A 9,968-nucleotide genomic window follows, 5' to 3' on the forward strand; every position below is an offset into this window, starting at 1 on the left:
TTATCATTTTTTACCCAATTCAATGTCATTAAGCGATAGACGAATGACGTCGGGGACAGGGTGGCCGAGTGGTTAAGGCGACGGACTGCTAATCCGTTGGGCATAGCCCTCGTGGGTTCGAATCCCATCCCCATCGCTCATTCTCGTTTATCATTTTTTACCCAATTCAATGTCATTAAGCGATAGACGAATGACGTCAGGGACGGGGTGGTCGAGTGGTTAAGGCGATGGACTGCTAATCCGTTGGGCATTGCCCGCGTGGGTTGTAATCCCATCCCCGTCGCTCATTCTCGTTTATCATTTTTTACCCAATTCAATGTCATTAAGCGATAGACGAATGACGTCGGGGACGGGGTGGCCGAGTGGTTAAGGCGACGGACTGCTAATCCGTTGGGCATTGCCCGCGTGGGTTCGAATCCCATCCCCGTCGCTCATTCTCGTTTATCATTTTTTACCCAATTCAATGTCATTAAGCGATAGACGAATGACGTCGGGGACGGGGTGGCCGAGTGGTTAAGGCGATGGACTGCTAATCCGTTGGGCATTGCCCGCGTGGGTTCGAATCCCATCCCCATCGCTCATTCTCGTTTATCATTTTTTACCCAATTCAATGTCATTAAGCGATAGACGAATGACGTCGGGGACGGGGTGGCCGAGTGGTTAAGGCGATGGACTGCTAATCCATTGGGCATTGCCCGCGTGGGCTCGAATCCCATCCCCGTCGCTCATTCTCGTTTATCATTTTTTACCCAATTCAATGTCATTAAGCGATAGACGAATGACGTCGGGGACGGGGTGGCCGAGTGGTTAAGGCGATGGACTGCTAATCCGTTGGGCATTGCCCGCGTGGGTTCGAATCCCATCCCCATCGCTCATTCTCGTTTATCATTTTTTACCCAATTCAATGTCATTAAGCGATAGACGAATGACGTCGGGGACGGGGTGGCCGAGTGGTTAAGGCGATGGACTGCTAATCCATTGGGCATTGCCCGCGTGGGTTCGAATCCCATCCCCGTCGCTCATTCTCGTTTATCATTTTTTACCCAATTCAATGTCACTTAAGCGATAGACGAAGGACGTCCGGGACGGGGTGGCCGAGTGGTTAAGGCGATGGACTGCTAATCCGTTGGGCATTGCCCGCGTGGGTTCGAATCCCATCCCCGTCGCTCATTCTCGTTTATCATTTTTTACCCAATTCAATGTCATTAAGCGATAGACGAATGACGTCGGGGACGGGGTGGCCGAGTGGTTAAGGCGATGGACTGCTAATCCATTGGGCATTGCCCGCGTGGGTTCGAATCCCATCCCCGTCGCTCATTCTCGTTTATCATTTTTTACCCAATTCAATGTCACTTAAGCGATAGACGAATGACGTCGGGGACGGGGTGGCCGAGTGGTTAAGGCGATGGACTGCTAATCCATTGGGCATTGCCCGCGTGGGTTCGAATCCCATCCCCGTCGCTCATTCTCGTTTATCATTTTTTACCCAATTCAATGTCACTTAAGCGATAGACGAAGGACGTCCGGGACGGGGTGGCCGAGTGGTTAAGGCGATGGACTGCTAATCCGTTGGGCATTGCCCGCGTGGGTTCGAATCCCATCCCCGTCGCTCATTCTCGTTTATCATTTTTTACCCAATTCAATGTCATTAAGCGATAGACGAATGACGTCGGGGACGGGGTGGCCGAGTGGTTAAGGCGATGGACTGCTAATCCATTGGGCATTGCCCGCGTGGGTTCGAATCCCATCCCCGTCGCTCATTCTCGTTTATCATTTTTTACCCAATTCAATGTCACTTAAGCGATAGACGAAGGACGTCCGGGACGGGGTGGCCGAGTGGTTAAGGCGATGGACTGCTAATCCGTTGGGCATTGCCCGCGTGGGTTCGAATCCCATCCCCGTCGCTCATTCTCGTTTATCATTTTTTACCCAATTCAATGTCATTAAGCGATAGACGAATGACGTCGGGGACGGAGTGACCGAGTGGTTAAGGCGACGGACTGCTAATCCATTGGGCATAGCCCGCGTGGGTTCGAATCCCATCCCCATCGCTCATTCTCGTTTATCATTTTTTACCCAATTCAATGTCATTAAGCGATAGACGAATGACGTCGGGGACGGGGTGGCCGAGTGGTTAAGGCGATGGACTGCTAATCCGTTGGGCATTGCCCGCGTGGGTTGTAATCCCATCCCCGTCGCTCATTCTCGTTTATCATTTTTTACCCAATTCAATGTCATTAAGCGATAGACGAATGACGTCGGGGACGGGGTGGCCGAGTGGTTAAGGTGACGGATTGCTAATCCGTTGGGCATTGCCCGCGTGGGTTCGAATCCCATCCCCATCGCTCATTCTCGTTTATCATTTTTTACCCAATTCAATGTCATTAAGCGATAGACGAATGACGTCGGGGACGGGGTGGCCGAGTGGTTAAGGCGATGGACTGCTAATCCATTGGGCATTGCCCGCGTGGGTTCGAATCCCATCCCCGTCGCTCATTCTCGTTTATCATTTTTTACCCAATTCAATGTCATTAAGCGATAGACGAATGACGTCGGGGACGGGGTGGCCGAGTGGTTAAGGCGATGGACTGCTAATCCGTTGGGCATTGCCCGCGTGGGTTCGAATCCCATCCCCGTCGCTCATTCTCGTTTATCATTTTTTACCCAATTCAATGTCATTAAGCGATAGACGAATGACGTCGGGGACGGGGTGGCCGAGTGGTTAAGGCGATGGACTGCTAATCCGTTCTGCATTGCCCGCGTGGGTTCGAATCCCATCCCCATCGCTCAATCTCGTTTATCATTTTTTACCCAATTCAATGTCATTAAGCGATAGACGAATGACGTCGGGGACGGGGTGGCCGAGTGGTTAAGGTGATGGACTGCTAATCCATTGGGCATTGCCCGCGTGGGTTCGAATCCCATCCCCGTCGCTCATTCTCGTTTATCATTTTTTACCCAATTCAATGTCACTTAAGCGATAGACGAAGGACGTCCGGGACGGGGTGGCCGAGTGGTTAAGGCGATGGACTGCTAATCCGTTGGGCATTGCCCGCGTGGGTTCGAATCCCATCCCCGTCGCTCATTCTCGTTTATCATTTTTTACCCAATTCAATGTCATTAAGCGATAGACGAATGACGTCGGGGACGGGGTGGCCGAGTGGTTAAGGCGATGGACTGCTAATCCATTGGGCATTGCCCGCGTGGGTTCGAATCCCATCCCCGTCGCTCATTCTCGTTTATCATTTTTTACTCAATTCAATGTCACTTAAGCGATAGACGAATGACGTCGGGGCGGGGTGGCCGAGTGGTTAAGGCGATGGACTGCTAATCCATTGGGCATTGCCCGCGTGGGTTCGAATCCAATCCCCGTCGCTCATTCTCGTTTATCATTTTTTACCCAATTCAATGTCATTAAGCGATAGACGAATGACGTCGGGGACGGGGTGGCCGAGTGGTTAAGGCGATGGACTGCTAATCCATTGGGCATTGCCCGCGTGGGTTCGAATCCCATCCCCGTCGCTCATTCTCGTTTATCATTTTTTACCCAATTCAATGTCATTAAGCGATAGACGAATGACGTCGGGGACGGGGTGGCCGAGTGGTTAAGGCGATGGACTGCTAATCCATTGGGCATTGCCCGCGTGGGTTCGAATCCCATCCCCGTCGCTCATTCTCGTTTATCATTTTTTACCCAATTCAATGTCACTTAAGCGATAGACGAAGGACGTCCGGGACGGGGTGGCCGAGTGGTTAAGGCGATGGACTGCTAATCCATTGGGCATTGCCCGCGTGGGTTCGAATCCCATCCCCGTCGCTCATTCTCGTTTATCATTTTTTACTCAATTCAATGTCACTTAAGCGATAGACGAATGACGTCGGGGACGGGGTGGCCGAGTGGTTAAGGCGATGGACTGCTAATCCATTGGGCATTGCCCGCGTGGGCTCGAATCCCATCCCCGTCGCTCATTCTCGTTTATCATTTTTTACTCAATTCAATGTCACTTAAGCGATAGACGAATGACGTCGGGGCGGGGTGGCCGAGTGGTTAAGGCGATGGACTGCTAATCCATTGGGCATTGCCCGCGTGGGTTCGAATCCAATACCCGTCGCTCATTCTCGTTTATCATTTTTTACCCAATTCAATGTCATTAAGCGATAGACGAATGACGTCGGGGACGGGGTGGCCGAGTGGTTAAGGCGATGGACTGCTAATCCATTGGGCATTGCCCGCGTGGGTTCGAATCCCATCCCCGTCGCTCATTCTCGTTTATCATTTTTTACCCAATTCAATGTCACTTAAGCGATAGACGAAGGACGTCCGGGACGGGGTGGCCGAGTGGTTAAGGCGATGGACTGCTAATCCATTGGGCATTGCCCGCGTGGGTTCGAATCCCATCCCCGTCGCTCATTCTCGTTTATCATTTTTTACTCAATTCAATGTCACTTAAGCGATAGACGAATGACGTCGGGGACGGGGTGGCCGAGTGGTTAAGGCGATGGACTGCTAATCCATTGGGCATTGCCCGCGTGGGTTCGAATCCCATCCCCGTCGCTCATTCTCGTTTATCATTTTTTACCCAATTCAATGTCACTTAAGCGATAGACGAAGGACGTCCGGGACGGGGTGGCCGAGTGGTTAAGGCGATGGACTGCTAATCCATTGGGCATTGCCCGCGTGGGTTCGAATCCCATCCCCGTCGCTCAATCTCGTTTATCATTTTTTACCCAATTCAATGTCACTTAAGCGATAGACGAATGACGTCGGGGACGGGGTGGCCGAGTGGTTAAGGCGATGGACTGCTAATCCATTGGGCATTGCCCGCGTGGGTTCGAATCCCATCCCCGTCGCTCATTGTTGTTTATCATTTTTTACCCAATTCAATGTCACTTAAGCGATAGACGAAGGACGTCCGGGACGGGGTGGCCGAGTGGTTAAGGCGATGGACTGCTAATCCGTTGGGCATTGCCCGCGTCGGTTCGAATCCCATCCCCGTCGCTCATTCTCGTTTATCATTTTTTACCCAATTCAATGTCATTAAGCGATAGACGAATGACGTCGGGGACGGGGTGGCCGAGTGGTTAAGGCGATGGACTGCTAATCCATTGGGCATTGCCCGCGTGGGTTCGAATCCCATCCCCGTCGCTCATTCTCGTTTATCATTTTTTACCCAATTCAATGTCATTAAGCGATAGACGAATGACGTCGGGGACGGGGTGGCCGAGTGGTTAAGGCGATGGACTGCTAATCCATTGGGCATTGCCCGCGTGGGTTCGAATCCCATCCCCGTCGCTCATTCTCGTTTATCATTTTTTACCCAATTCAATGTCACTTAAGCGATAGACGAAGGACGTCCGGGACGGGGTGGCCGAGTGGTTAAGGCGATGGACTGCTAATCCATTGGGCATTGCCCGCGTGGGTTCGAATCCCATCCCCGTCGCTCATTCTCGTTTATCATTTTTTACTCAATTCAATGTCACTTAAGCGATAGACGAATGACGTCGGGGACGGGGTGGCCGAGTGGTTAAGGCGATGGACTGCTAATCCATTGGGCATTGCCCGCGTGGGCTCGAATCCCATCCCCGTCGCTCATTCTCGTTTATCATTTTTTACTCAATTCAATGTCACTTAAGCGATAGACGAATGACGTCGGGGCGGGGTGGCCGAGTGGTTAAGGCGATGGACTGCTAATCCATTGGGCATTGCCCGCGTGGGTTCGAATCCAATACCCGTCGCTCATTCTCGTTTATCATTTTTTACCCAATTCAATGTCATTAAGCGATAGACGAATGACGTCGGGGACGGGGTGGCCGAGTGGTTAAGGCGATGGACTGCTAATCCATTGGGCATTGCCCGCGTGGGTTCGAATCCCATCCCCGTCGCTCATTCTCGTTTATCATTTTTTACCCAATTCAATGTCACTTAAGCGATAGACGAAGGACGTCCGGGACGGGGTGGCCGAGTGGTTAAGGCGATGGACTGCTAATCCATTGGGCATTGCCCGCGTGGGTTCGAATCCCATCCCCGTCGCTCATTCTCGTTTATCATTTTTTACTCAATTCAATGTCACTTAAGCGATAGACGAATGACGTCGGGGACGGGGTGGCCGAGTGGTTAAGGCGATGGACTGCTAATCCATTGGGCATTGCCCGCGTGGGTTCGAATCCCATCCCCGTCGCTCATTCTCGTTTATCATTTTTTACCCAATTCAATGTCACTTAAGCGATAGACGAAGGACGTCCGGGACGGGGTGGCCGAGTGGTTAAGGCGATGGACTGCTAATCCATTGGGCATTGCCCGCGTGGGTTCGAATCCCATCCCCGTCGCTCAATCTCGTTTATCATTTTTTACCCAATTCAATGTCACTTAAGCGATAGACGAATGACGTCGGGGACGGGGTGGCCGAGTGGTTAAGGCGATGGACTGCTAATCCATTGGGCATTGCCCGCGTGGGTTCGAATCCCATCCCCGTCGCTCATTGTTGTTTATCATTTTTTACCCAATTCAATGTCACTTAAGCGATAGACGAAGGACGTCCGGGACGGGGTGGCCGAGTGGTTAAGGCGATGGACTGCTAATCCGTTGGGCATTGCCCGCGTCGGTTCGAATCCCATCCCCGTCGCTCATTCTCGTTTATCATTTTTTACCCAATTCAATGTCATTAAGCGATAGACGAATGACGTCGGGGACGGGGTGGCCGAGTGGTTAAGGCGATGGACTGCTAATCCGTTGGGCATTGCCCGCGTGGGTTCGAATCCCATCCCCGTCGCTCATTCTCGTTTATCATTTTTTACCCAATTCAATGTCATTAAGCGATAGACGAATGACGTCGGGGACGGGGTGGCCGAGTGGTTAAGGCGATGGACTGCTAATCCGTTGGGCATTGCCCGCGTGGGTTCGAATCCCATCCCCGTCGCTCATTCTCGTTTATCATTTTTTACCCAATTCAATGTCATTAAGCGATAGACGAATGACGTCGGGGACGGGGTGGCCGAGTGGTTAAGGCGATGGACTGCTAATCCGTTGGGCATTGCCCGCGTGGGTTCGAATCCCATCCCCGTCGCTCATTCTCGTTTATCATTTTTTACCCAATTCAATGTCATTAAGCGATAGACGAATGACGTCGGGGACGGGGTGGCCGAGTGGTTAAGGCGACGGACTGCTAATCCATTGGGCATTGCCCGCGTGGGTTCGAATCCCATCCCCGTCGCTCATTCTCGTTTATAATTTTTTACCCAATTCAACGTCATTAAGCGATAGACGAATGACGTCGGGGACGGGGTGGCCGAGTGGTTAAGGCGATGGACTGCTAATCCATTGGGCATTGCCCGCGTGGGTTCGAATCCCATCCCCGTCGCTCATTCTCGTTTATCATTTTTTACCCAATTCAATGTCACTTAAGCGATAGACGAAGGACGTCCGGGACGGGGTGGCCGAGTGGTTAAGGCGATGGACTGCTAATCCGTTGGGCATTGCCCGCGTTGGTTCGAATCCCATCCCCGTCGCTCATTCTCGTTTATCATTTTTTACCCAATTCAATGTCATTAAGCGATAGACAAATGACGTCGGGGACGGGGTGGCCGAGTGGTTAAGGCGATGGACTGCTAATCCGTTGGGCATTGCCCGCGTGGGTTCGAATCCCATCCCCATCGCTCATTCTCGTTTATCATTTTTTACCCAATTCAATGTGATTAAGCGATAGACGAATGACGTCGGGGACGGGGTGGCCGAGTGGTTAAGGCGATGGACTGCTAGTCCATTGGGCATTGCCCGCGTGGGTTCGAATCCCATCCCCGTCGCTCATTCTCGTTTATCATTTTTTACCCAATTCAATGTCACTTAAGCGATAGACGAAGGACGTCCGGGACGGGGTGGCCGAGTGGTTAAGGCGATGGACTGCTAATCCGTTGGGCATTGCCCGCGTGGGTTCGAATCCCATCCCCGTCGCTCATTCTCGTTTATCATTTTTTACTCAATTCAATGTCACTTAAGCGATAGACGAATGACGTCGGAGACGGGGTGGTTAAGGCGATGGACTGCTAATCCATTGGGCATTGCCCGCGTGGGTTCGAATCCCATCCCCGTCGCTCATTCTCGTTTATCATTTTTTACTCAATTCAATGTCACTTAAGCGATAGACGAATGACGTCCGGGACGGGTTGGCCGAGTGGTTAAGGCGATGGACTGCTAATCCGTTGGGCATTGCCCGCGTGGGTTCGAATCCCATCCCCGTCGCTCATTCTCGTTTATCATTTTTTACCCAATTCAATGTCACTTAAGCGATAGACGAAGGACGTCCGGGACGGGGTGGCCGAGTGGTTAAGGCGATGGACTGCTAATCCATTGGGCATTGCCCGCGTGGGTTCGAATCCCATCCCCGTCGCTCATTCTCGTTTATCATTTTTTACTCAATTCAATGTCACTTAAGCGATAGACGAATGACGTCGGGGACGGGGTGGCCGAGTGGTTAAGGCGATGGACTGCTAATCCATTGGGCATTGCCCGCGTGGGTTCGAATCCCATCCCCGTCGCTCATTCTCGTTTATCATTTTTTACTCAATTCAATGTCACTTAAGCGATAGACGAATGACGTCGGGGACGGGGTGGCCGAGTGGTTAAGGCGATGGACTGCTAATCCATTGGGCATTGCCCGCGTGGGTTCGAATCCCATCCCCGTCGCTCATTCTCGTTTATCATTTTTTACCCAATTCAATGTCACTTAAGCGATAGACGAAGGACGTCCGGGACGGGGTGGCCGAGTGGTTAAGGCGATGGACTGCTAATCCGTTGGGCATTGCCCGCGTGGGTTCGAATCCCATCCCCGTCGCTCATTCTCGTTTATCATTTTTTACTCAATTCAATGTCACTTAAGCGATAGACGAATGACGTCAGAGACGGGGTGGTTAAGGCGATGGACTGCTAATCCATTGGGCATTGCCCGCGTGGGTTCGAATCCCATCCCCGTCGCTCATTCTCGTTTATCATTTTTTACTCAATTCAATGTCACTTTAGCGATAGACGAATGACGTCGGGGACGGGGTGGCCGAGTGGTTAAGGCGATGGACTGCTAATCTATTGGGCATTGCCCGCGTGGGTTCGAATCCCATCCCCGTCGCTCATTCTCGTTTATCATTTTTTACTCAATTCAATGTCACTTAAGCGATAGACGAATGACGTCGGGGACGGGGTGGCCGAGTGGTTAAGGCGATGGACTGCTAATCCAGGAGTCTCGCTTGAGCTTTTGTAGAGTGCGGTTGCCGATTTTTCCGCTCCGTTTTTCTAGTCTCTTCCTGCGTTTAAGCCTAGGCTTAGTGTTTTTTTAATTTTATTTAGTATTCTATAATCCCAGTTTATTGAGTTGTTAATTAATTTTTAATCTTTGACCCTGCATTGCAGGGTCTTTAACCCCTTTAACTAATTTAAATTATGGAAGTTTTAAGACGTACGGTTTTCGTCGCTTCTGAAGCGACGGCCGTTAATTTGGTAGAAGATGATTTGAAAGCGCATTTTGGTTTAGATTCATATTCGTCAGTGGTCGCTACTTTGGGTGGCTTTTTTGTCTCATTTATAACATTGGAAGATGCGGATACTTGCGTTGAACATGGTATGGAGATTGGAGGCGTAGAATGTGTCGTTGCAAAGGTTGGGAGCCGCGAGGTTTTGATGACGTTATCTGGTCTACCGGAATTTGTCACTGATGAAGCGGTGAAAGATAAGTTTGTCAGCATGAAATGCGAGGTAAAGTCTGACGTGATGTGGGCGCGGGAAAATGGAAAATATTACGGTCAACGGTCGATAAAAGTGTCATTACCGGAGGGCGTGTCAAGTTTGCCTTATACTATTCGTATTCGTGATGTCTTGGGTCTTGAAACTAATTACCGTCTCCGCCACGACCGTCAGGCCAAGGTCTGTAACAAATGTTTTTCCACATCTCATTTATATCGCCAATGCCCCGATTTTCGTTGTC

The 9,968-nt window shown here is 51.1% G+C and overlaps 59 non-coding genes across 59 annotated transcripts; all 59 read left to right on the top strand.

Moving 5' to 3' along the window:
- Positions 1-54: 54 nt before the first annotated feature.
- TRNAS-GCU (transfer RNA serine (anticodon GCU)) lies at positions 55-136 on the top strand. Its single transcript has one exon. It is a non-coding gene; the product is annotated as a tRNA-Ser (tRNA).
- A 65-nt stretch (positions 137-201) lies between these two features.
- On the top strand, positions 202-283 carry TRNAS-GCU (transfer RNA serine (anticodon GCU)). The gene has a single exon. It is a non-coding gene; the product is annotated as a tRNA-Ser (tRNA).
- Positions 284-348: 65 nt separating this feature from the next.
- On the top strand, positions 349-430 carry TRNAS-GCU (transfer RNA serine (anticodon GCU)). Its single transcript has one exon. It is a non-coding gene; the product is annotated as a tRNA-Ser (tRNA).
- A 65-nt stretch (positions 431-495) lies between these two features.
- On the top strand, positions 496-577 carry TRNAS-GCU (transfer RNA serine (anticodon GCU)). Its single transcript has one exon. It is a non-coding gene; the product is annotated as a tRNA-Ser (tRNA).
- A 65-nt stretch (positions 578-642) lies between these two features.
- Positions 643-724, top strand: TRNAS-GCU (transfer RNA serine (anticodon GCU)). Its single transcript has one exon. It is a non-coding gene; the product is annotated as a tRNA-Ser (tRNA).
- Positions 725-789: 65 nt separating this feature from the next.
- On the top strand, positions 790-871 carry TRNAS-GCU (transfer RNA serine (anticodon GCU)). Its single transcript has one exon. It is a non-coding gene; the product is annotated as a tRNA-Ser (tRNA).
- Positions 872-936: 65 nt separating this feature from the next.
- Positions 937-1,018, top strand: TRNAS-GCU (transfer RNA serine (anticodon GCU)). Its single transcript has one exon. It is a non-coding gene; the product is annotated as a tRNA-Ser (tRNA).
- A 66-nt stretch (positions 1,019-1,084) lies between these two features.
- TRNAS-GCU (transfer RNA serine (anticodon GCU)) lies at positions 1,085-1,166 on the top strand. Its single transcript has one exon. It is a non-coding gene; the product is annotated as a tRNA-Ser (tRNA).
- A 65-nt stretch (positions 1,167-1,231) lies between these two features.
- Positions 1,232-1,313, top strand: TRNAS-GCU (transfer RNA serine (anticodon GCU)). The gene has a single exon. It is a non-coding gene; the product is annotated as a tRNA-Ser (tRNA).
- A 66-nt stretch (positions 1,314-1,379) lies between these two features.
- TRNAS-GCU (transfer RNA serine (anticodon GCU)) lies at positions 1,380-1,461 on the top strand. Its single transcript has one exon. It is a non-coding gene; the product is annotated as a tRNA-Ser (tRNA).
- A 66-nt stretch (positions 1,462-1,527) lies between these two features.
- TRNAS-GCU (transfer RNA serine (anticodon GCU)) lies at positions 1,528-1,609 on the top strand. The gene has a single exon. It is a non-coding gene; the product is annotated as a tRNA-Ser (tRNA).
- A 65-nt stretch (positions 1,610-1,674) lies between these two features.
- TRNAS-GCU (transfer RNA serine (anticodon GCU)) lies at positions 1,675-1,756 on the top strand. The gene has a single exon. It is a non-coding gene; the product is annotated as a tRNA-Ser (tRNA).
- Positions 1,757-1,822: 66 nt separating this feature from the next.
- Positions 1,823-1,904, top strand: TRNAS-GCU (transfer RNA serine (anticodon GCU)). The gene has a single exon. It is a non-coding gene; the product is annotated as a tRNA-Ser (tRNA).
- A 212-nt stretch (positions 1,905-2,116) lies between these two features.
- Positions 2,117-2,198, top strand: TRNAS-GCU (transfer RNA serine (anticodon GCU)). Its single transcript has one exon. It is a non-coding gene; the product is annotated as a tRNA-Ser (tRNA).
- Positions 2,199-2,263: 65 nt separating this feature from the next.
- On the top strand, positions 2,264-2,345 carry TRNAS-GCU (transfer RNA serine (anticodon GCU)). The gene has a single exon. It is a non-coding gene; the product is annotated as a tRNA-Ser (tRNA).
- Positions 2,346-2,410: 65 nt separating this feature from the next.
- On the top strand, positions 2,411-2,492 carry TRNAS-GCU (transfer RNA serine (anticodon GCU)). The gene has a single exon. It is a non-coding gene; the product is annotated as a tRNA-Ser (tRNA).
- A 65-nt stretch (positions 2,493-2,557) lies between these two features.
- On the top strand, positions 2,558-2,639 carry TRNAS-GCU (transfer RNA serine (anticodon GCU)). The gene has a single exon. It is a non-coding gene; the product is annotated as a tRNA-Ser (tRNA).
- Positions 2,640-2,704: 65 nt separating this feature from the next.
- On the top strand, positions 2,705-2,786 carry TRNAS-GCU (transfer RNA serine (anticodon GCU)). Its single transcript has one exon. It is a non-coding gene; the product is annotated as a tRNA-Ser (tRNA).
- Positions 2,787-2,851: 65 nt separating this feature from the next.
- Positions 2,852-2,933, top strand: TRNAS-GCU (transfer RNA serine (anticodon GCU)). The gene has a single exon. It is a non-coding gene; the product is annotated as a tRNA-Ser (tRNA).
- Positions 2,934-2,999: 66 nt separating this feature from the next.
- Positions 3,000-3,081, top strand: TRNAS-GCU (transfer RNA serine (anticodon GCU)). Its single transcript has one exon. It is a non-coding gene; the product is annotated as a tRNA-Ser (tRNA).
- A 65-nt stretch (positions 3,082-3,146) lies between these two features.
- Positions 3,147-3,228, top strand: TRNAS-GCU (transfer RNA serine (anticodon GCU)). Its single transcript has one exon. It is a non-coding gene; the product is annotated as a tRNA-Ser (tRNA).
- Positions 3,229-3,293: 65 nt separating this feature from the next.
- TRNAS-GCU (transfer RNA serine (anticodon GCU)) lies at positions 3,294-3,375 on the top strand. The gene has a single exon. It is a non-coding gene; the product is annotated as a tRNA-Ser (tRNA).
- A 65-nt stretch (positions 3,376-3,440) lies between these two features.
- On the top strand, positions 3,441-3,522 carry TRNAS-GCU (transfer RNA serine (anticodon GCU)). Its single transcript has one exon. It is a non-coding gene; the product is annotated as a tRNA-Ser (tRNA).
- A 65-nt stretch (positions 3,523-3,587) lies between these two features.
- On the top strand, positions 3,588-3,669 carry TRNAS-GCU (transfer RNA serine (anticodon GCU)). Its single transcript has one exon. It is a non-coding gene; the product is annotated as a tRNA-Ser (tRNA).
- A 66-nt stretch (positions 3,670-3,735) lies between these two features.
- TRNAS-GCU (transfer RNA serine (anticodon GCU)) lies at positions 3,736-3,817 on the top strand. Its single transcript has one exon. It is a non-coding gene; the product is annotated as a tRNA-Ser (tRNA).
- A 66-nt stretch (positions 3,818-3,883) lies between these two features.
- On the top strand, positions 3,884-3,965 carry TRNAS-GCU (transfer RNA serine (anticodon GCU)). The gene has a single exon. It is a non-coding gene; the product is annotated as a tRNA-Ser (tRNA).
- A 65-nt stretch (positions 3,966-4,030) lies between these two features.
- TRNAS-GCU (transfer RNA serine (anticodon GCU)) lies at positions 4,031-4,112 on the top strand. Its single transcript has one exon. It is a non-coding gene; the product is annotated as a tRNA-Ser (tRNA).
- A 65-nt stretch (positions 4,113-4,177) lies between these two features.
- Positions 4,178-4,259, top strand: TRNAS-GCU (transfer RNA serine (anticodon GCU)). Its single transcript has one exon. It is a non-coding gene; the product is annotated as a tRNA-Ser (tRNA).
- Positions 4,260-4,325: 66 nt separating this feature from the next.
- TRNAS-GCU (transfer RNA serine (anticodon GCU)) lies at positions 4,326-4,407 on the top strand. The gene has a single exon. It is a non-coding gene; the product is annotated as a tRNA-Ser (tRNA).
- Positions 4,408-4,473: 66 nt separating this feature from the next.
- On the top strand, positions 4,474-4,555 carry TRNAS-GCU (transfer RNA serine (anticodon GCU)). Its single transcript has one exon. It is a non-coding gene; the product is annotated as a tRNA-Ser (tRNA).
- A 66-nt stretch (positions 4,556-4,621) lies between these two features.
- TRNAS-GCU (transfer RNA serine (anticodon GCU)) lies at positions 4,622-4,703 on the top strand. The gene has a single exon. It is a non-coding gene; the product is annotated as a tRNA-Ser (tRNA).
- A 66-nt stretch (positions 4,704-4,769) lies between these two features.
- Positions 4,770-4,851, top strand: TRNAS-GCU (transfer RNA serine (anticodon GCU)). Its single transcript has one exon. It is a non-coding gene; the product is annotated as a tRNA-Ser (tRNA).
- Positions 4,852-4,917: 66 nt separating this feature from the next.
- On the top strand, positions 4,918-4,999 carry TRNAS-GCU (transfer RNA serine (anticodon GCU)). The gene has a single exon. It is a non-coding gene; the product is annotated as a tRNA-Ser (tRNA).
- A 65-nt stretch (positions 5,000-5,064) lies between these two features.
- Positions 5,065-5,146, top strand: TRNAS-GCU (transfer RNA serine (anticodon GCU)). The gene has a single exon. It is a non-coding gene; the product is annotated as a tRNA-Ser (tRNA).
- Positions 5,147-5,211: 65 nt separating this feature from the next.
- On the top strand, positions 5,212-5,293 carry TRNAS-GCU (transfer RNA serine (anticodon GCU)). The gene has a single exon. It is a non-coding gene; the product is annotated as a tRNA-Ser (tRNA).
- Positions 5,294-5,359: 66 nt separating this feature from the next.
- Positions 5,360-5,441, top strand: TRNAS-GCU (transfer RNA serine (anticodon GCU)). Its single transcript has one exon. It is a non-coding gene; the product is annotated as a tRNA-Ser (tRNA).
- A 66-nt stretch (positions 5,442-5,507) lies between these two features.
- Positions 5,508-5,589, top strand: TRNAS-GCU (transfer RNA serine (anticodon GCU)). The gene has a single exon. It is a non-coding gene; the product is annotated as a tRNA-Ser (tRNA).
- Positions 5,590-5,654: 65 nt separating this feature from the next.
- Positions 5,655-5,736, top strand: TRNAS-GCU (transfer RNA serine (anticodon GCU)). Its single transcript has one exon. It is a non-coding gene; the product is annotated as a tRNA-Ser (tRNA).
- Positions 5,737-5,801: 65 nt separating this feature from the next.
- TRNAS-GCU (transfer RNA serine (anticodon GCU)) lies at positions 5,802-5,883 on the top strand. Its single transcript has one exon. It is a non-coding gene; the product is annotated as a tRNA-Ser (tRNA).
- Positions 5,884-5,949: 66 nt separating this feature from the next.
- On the top strand, positions 5,950-6,031 carry TRNAS-GCU (transfer RNA serine (anticodon GCU)). The gene has a single exon. It is a non-coding gene; the product is annotated as a tRNA-Ser (tRNA).
- A 66-nt stretch (positions 6,032-6,097) lies between these two features.
- TRNAS-GCU (transfer RNA serine (anticodon GCU)) lies at positions 6,098-6,179 on the top strand. The gene has a single exon. It is a non-coding gene; the product is annotated as a tRNA-Ser (tRNA).
- Positions 6,180-6,245: 66 nt separating this feature from the next.
- On the top strand, positions 6,246-6,327 carry TRNAS-GCU (transfer RNA serine (anticodon GCU)). Its single transcript has one exon. It is a non-coding gene; the product is annotated as a tRNA-Ser (tRNA).
- Positions 6,328-6,393: 66 nt separating this feature from the next.
- On the top strand, positions 6,394-6,475 carry TRNAS-GCU (transfer RNA serine (anticodon GCU)). The gene has a single exon. It is a non-coding gene; the product is annotated as a tRNA-Ser (tRNA).
- Positions 6,476-6,541: 66 nt separating this feature from the next.
- On the top strand, positions 6,542-6,623 carry TRNAS-GCU (transfer RNA serine (anticodon GCU)). The gene has a single exon. It is a non-coding gene; the product is annotated as a tRNA-Ser (tRNA).
- A 65-nt stretch (positions 6,624-6,688) lies between these two features.
- Positions 6,689-6,770, top strand: TRNAS-GCU (transfer RNA serine (anticodon GCU)). Its single transcript has one exon. It is a non-coding gene; the product is annotated as a tRNA-Ser (tRNA).
- Positions 6,771-6,835: 65 nt separating this feature from the next.
- On the top strand, positions 6,836-6,917 carry TRNAS-GCU (transfer RNA serine (anticodon GCU)). The gene has a single exon. It is a non-coding gene; the product is annotated as a tRNA-Ser (tRNA).
- Positions 6,918-6,982: 65 nt separating this feature from the next.
- On the top strand, positions 6,983-7,064 carry TRNAS-GCU (transfer RNA serine (anticodon GCU)). Its single transcript has one exon. It is a non-coding gene; the product is annotated as a tRNA-Ser (tRNA).
- Positions 7,065-7,129: 65 nt separating this feature from the next.
- TRNAS-GCU (transfer RNA serine (anticodon GCU)) lies at positions 7,130-7,211 on the top strand. Its single transcript has one exon. It is a non-coding gene; the product is annotated as a tRNA-Ser (tRNA).
- A 65-nt stretch (positions 7,212-7,276) lies between these two features.
- TRNAS-GCU (transfer RNA serine (anticodon GCU)) lies at positions 7,277-7,358 on the top strand. Its single transcript has one exon. It is a non-coding gene; the product is annotated as a tRNA-Ser (tRNA).
- Positions 7,359-7,424: 66 nt separating this feature from the next.
- Positions 7,425-7,506, top strand: TRNAS-GCU (transfer RNA serine (anticodon GCU)). The gene has a single exon. It is a non-coding gene; the product is annotated as a tRNA-Ser (tRNA).
- Positions 7,507-7,571: 65 nt separating this feature from the next.
- Positions 7,572-7,653, top strand: TRNAS-GCU (transfer RNA serine (anticodon GCU)). The gene has a single exon. It is a non-coding gene; the product is annotated as a tRNA-Ser (tRNA).
- Positions 7,654-7,718: 65 nt separating this feature from the next.
- TRNAS-GCU (transfer RNA serine (anticodon GCU)) lies at positions 7,719-7,800 on the top strand. Its single transcript has one exon. It is a non-coding gene; the product is annotated as a tRNA-Ser (tRNA).
- Positions 7,801-7,866: 66 nt separating this feature from the next.
- TRNAS-GCU (transfer RNA serine (anticodon GCU)) lies at positions 7,867-7,948 on the top strand. The gene has a single exon. It is a non-coding gene; the product is annotated as a tRNA-Ser (tRNA).
- Positions 7,949-8,154: 206 nt separating this feature from the next.
- On the top strand, positions 8,155-8,236 carry TRNAS-GCU (transfer RNA serine (anticodon GCU)). The gene has a single exon. It is a non-coding gene; the product is annotated as a tRNA-Ser (tRNA).
- Positions 8,237-8,302: 66 nt separating this feature from the next.
- Positions 8,303-8,384, top strand: TRNAS-GCU (transfer RNA serine (anticodon GCU)). Its single transcript has one exon. It is a non-coding gene; the product is annotated as a tRNA-Ser (tRNA).
- Positions 8,385-8,450: 66 nt separating this feature from the next.
- On the top strand, positions 8,451-8,532 carry TRNAS-GCU (transfer RNA serine (anticodon GCU)). Its single transcript has one exon. It is a non-coding gene; the product is annotated as a tRNA-Ser (tRNA).
- Positions 8,533-8,598: 66 nt separating this feature from the next.
- Positions 8,599-8,680, top strand: TRNAS-GCU (transfer RNA serine (anticodon GCU)). The gene has a single exon. It is a non-coding gene; the product is annotated as a tRNA-Ser (tRNA).
- Positions 8,681-8,746: 66 nt separating this feature from the next.
- On the top strand, positions 8,747-8,828 carry TRNAS-GCU (transfer RNA serine (anticodon GCU)). The gene has a single exon. It is a non-coding gene; the product is annotated as a tRNA-Ser (tRNA).
- Positions 8,829-9,034: 206 nt separating this feature from the next.
- Positions 9,035-9,116, top strand: TRNAS-GCU (transfer RNA serine (anticodon GCU)). The gene has a single exon. It is a non-coding gene; the product is annotated as a tRNA-Ser (tRNA).
- Positions 9,117-9,968: the final 852 nt, after the last annotated feature.

Source organism: Leiobunum rupestre, chromosome 4 (genome assembly GCF_980474605.1).
Source record: "Leiobunum rupestre chromosome 4, qqLeiRupe1.1.hap1, whole genome shotgun sequence".
NCBI classification, from domain to species: domain Eukaryota; kingdom Metazoa; phylum Arthropoda; class Arachnida; order Opiliones; family Sclerosomatidae; genus Leiobunum; species Leiobunum rupestre.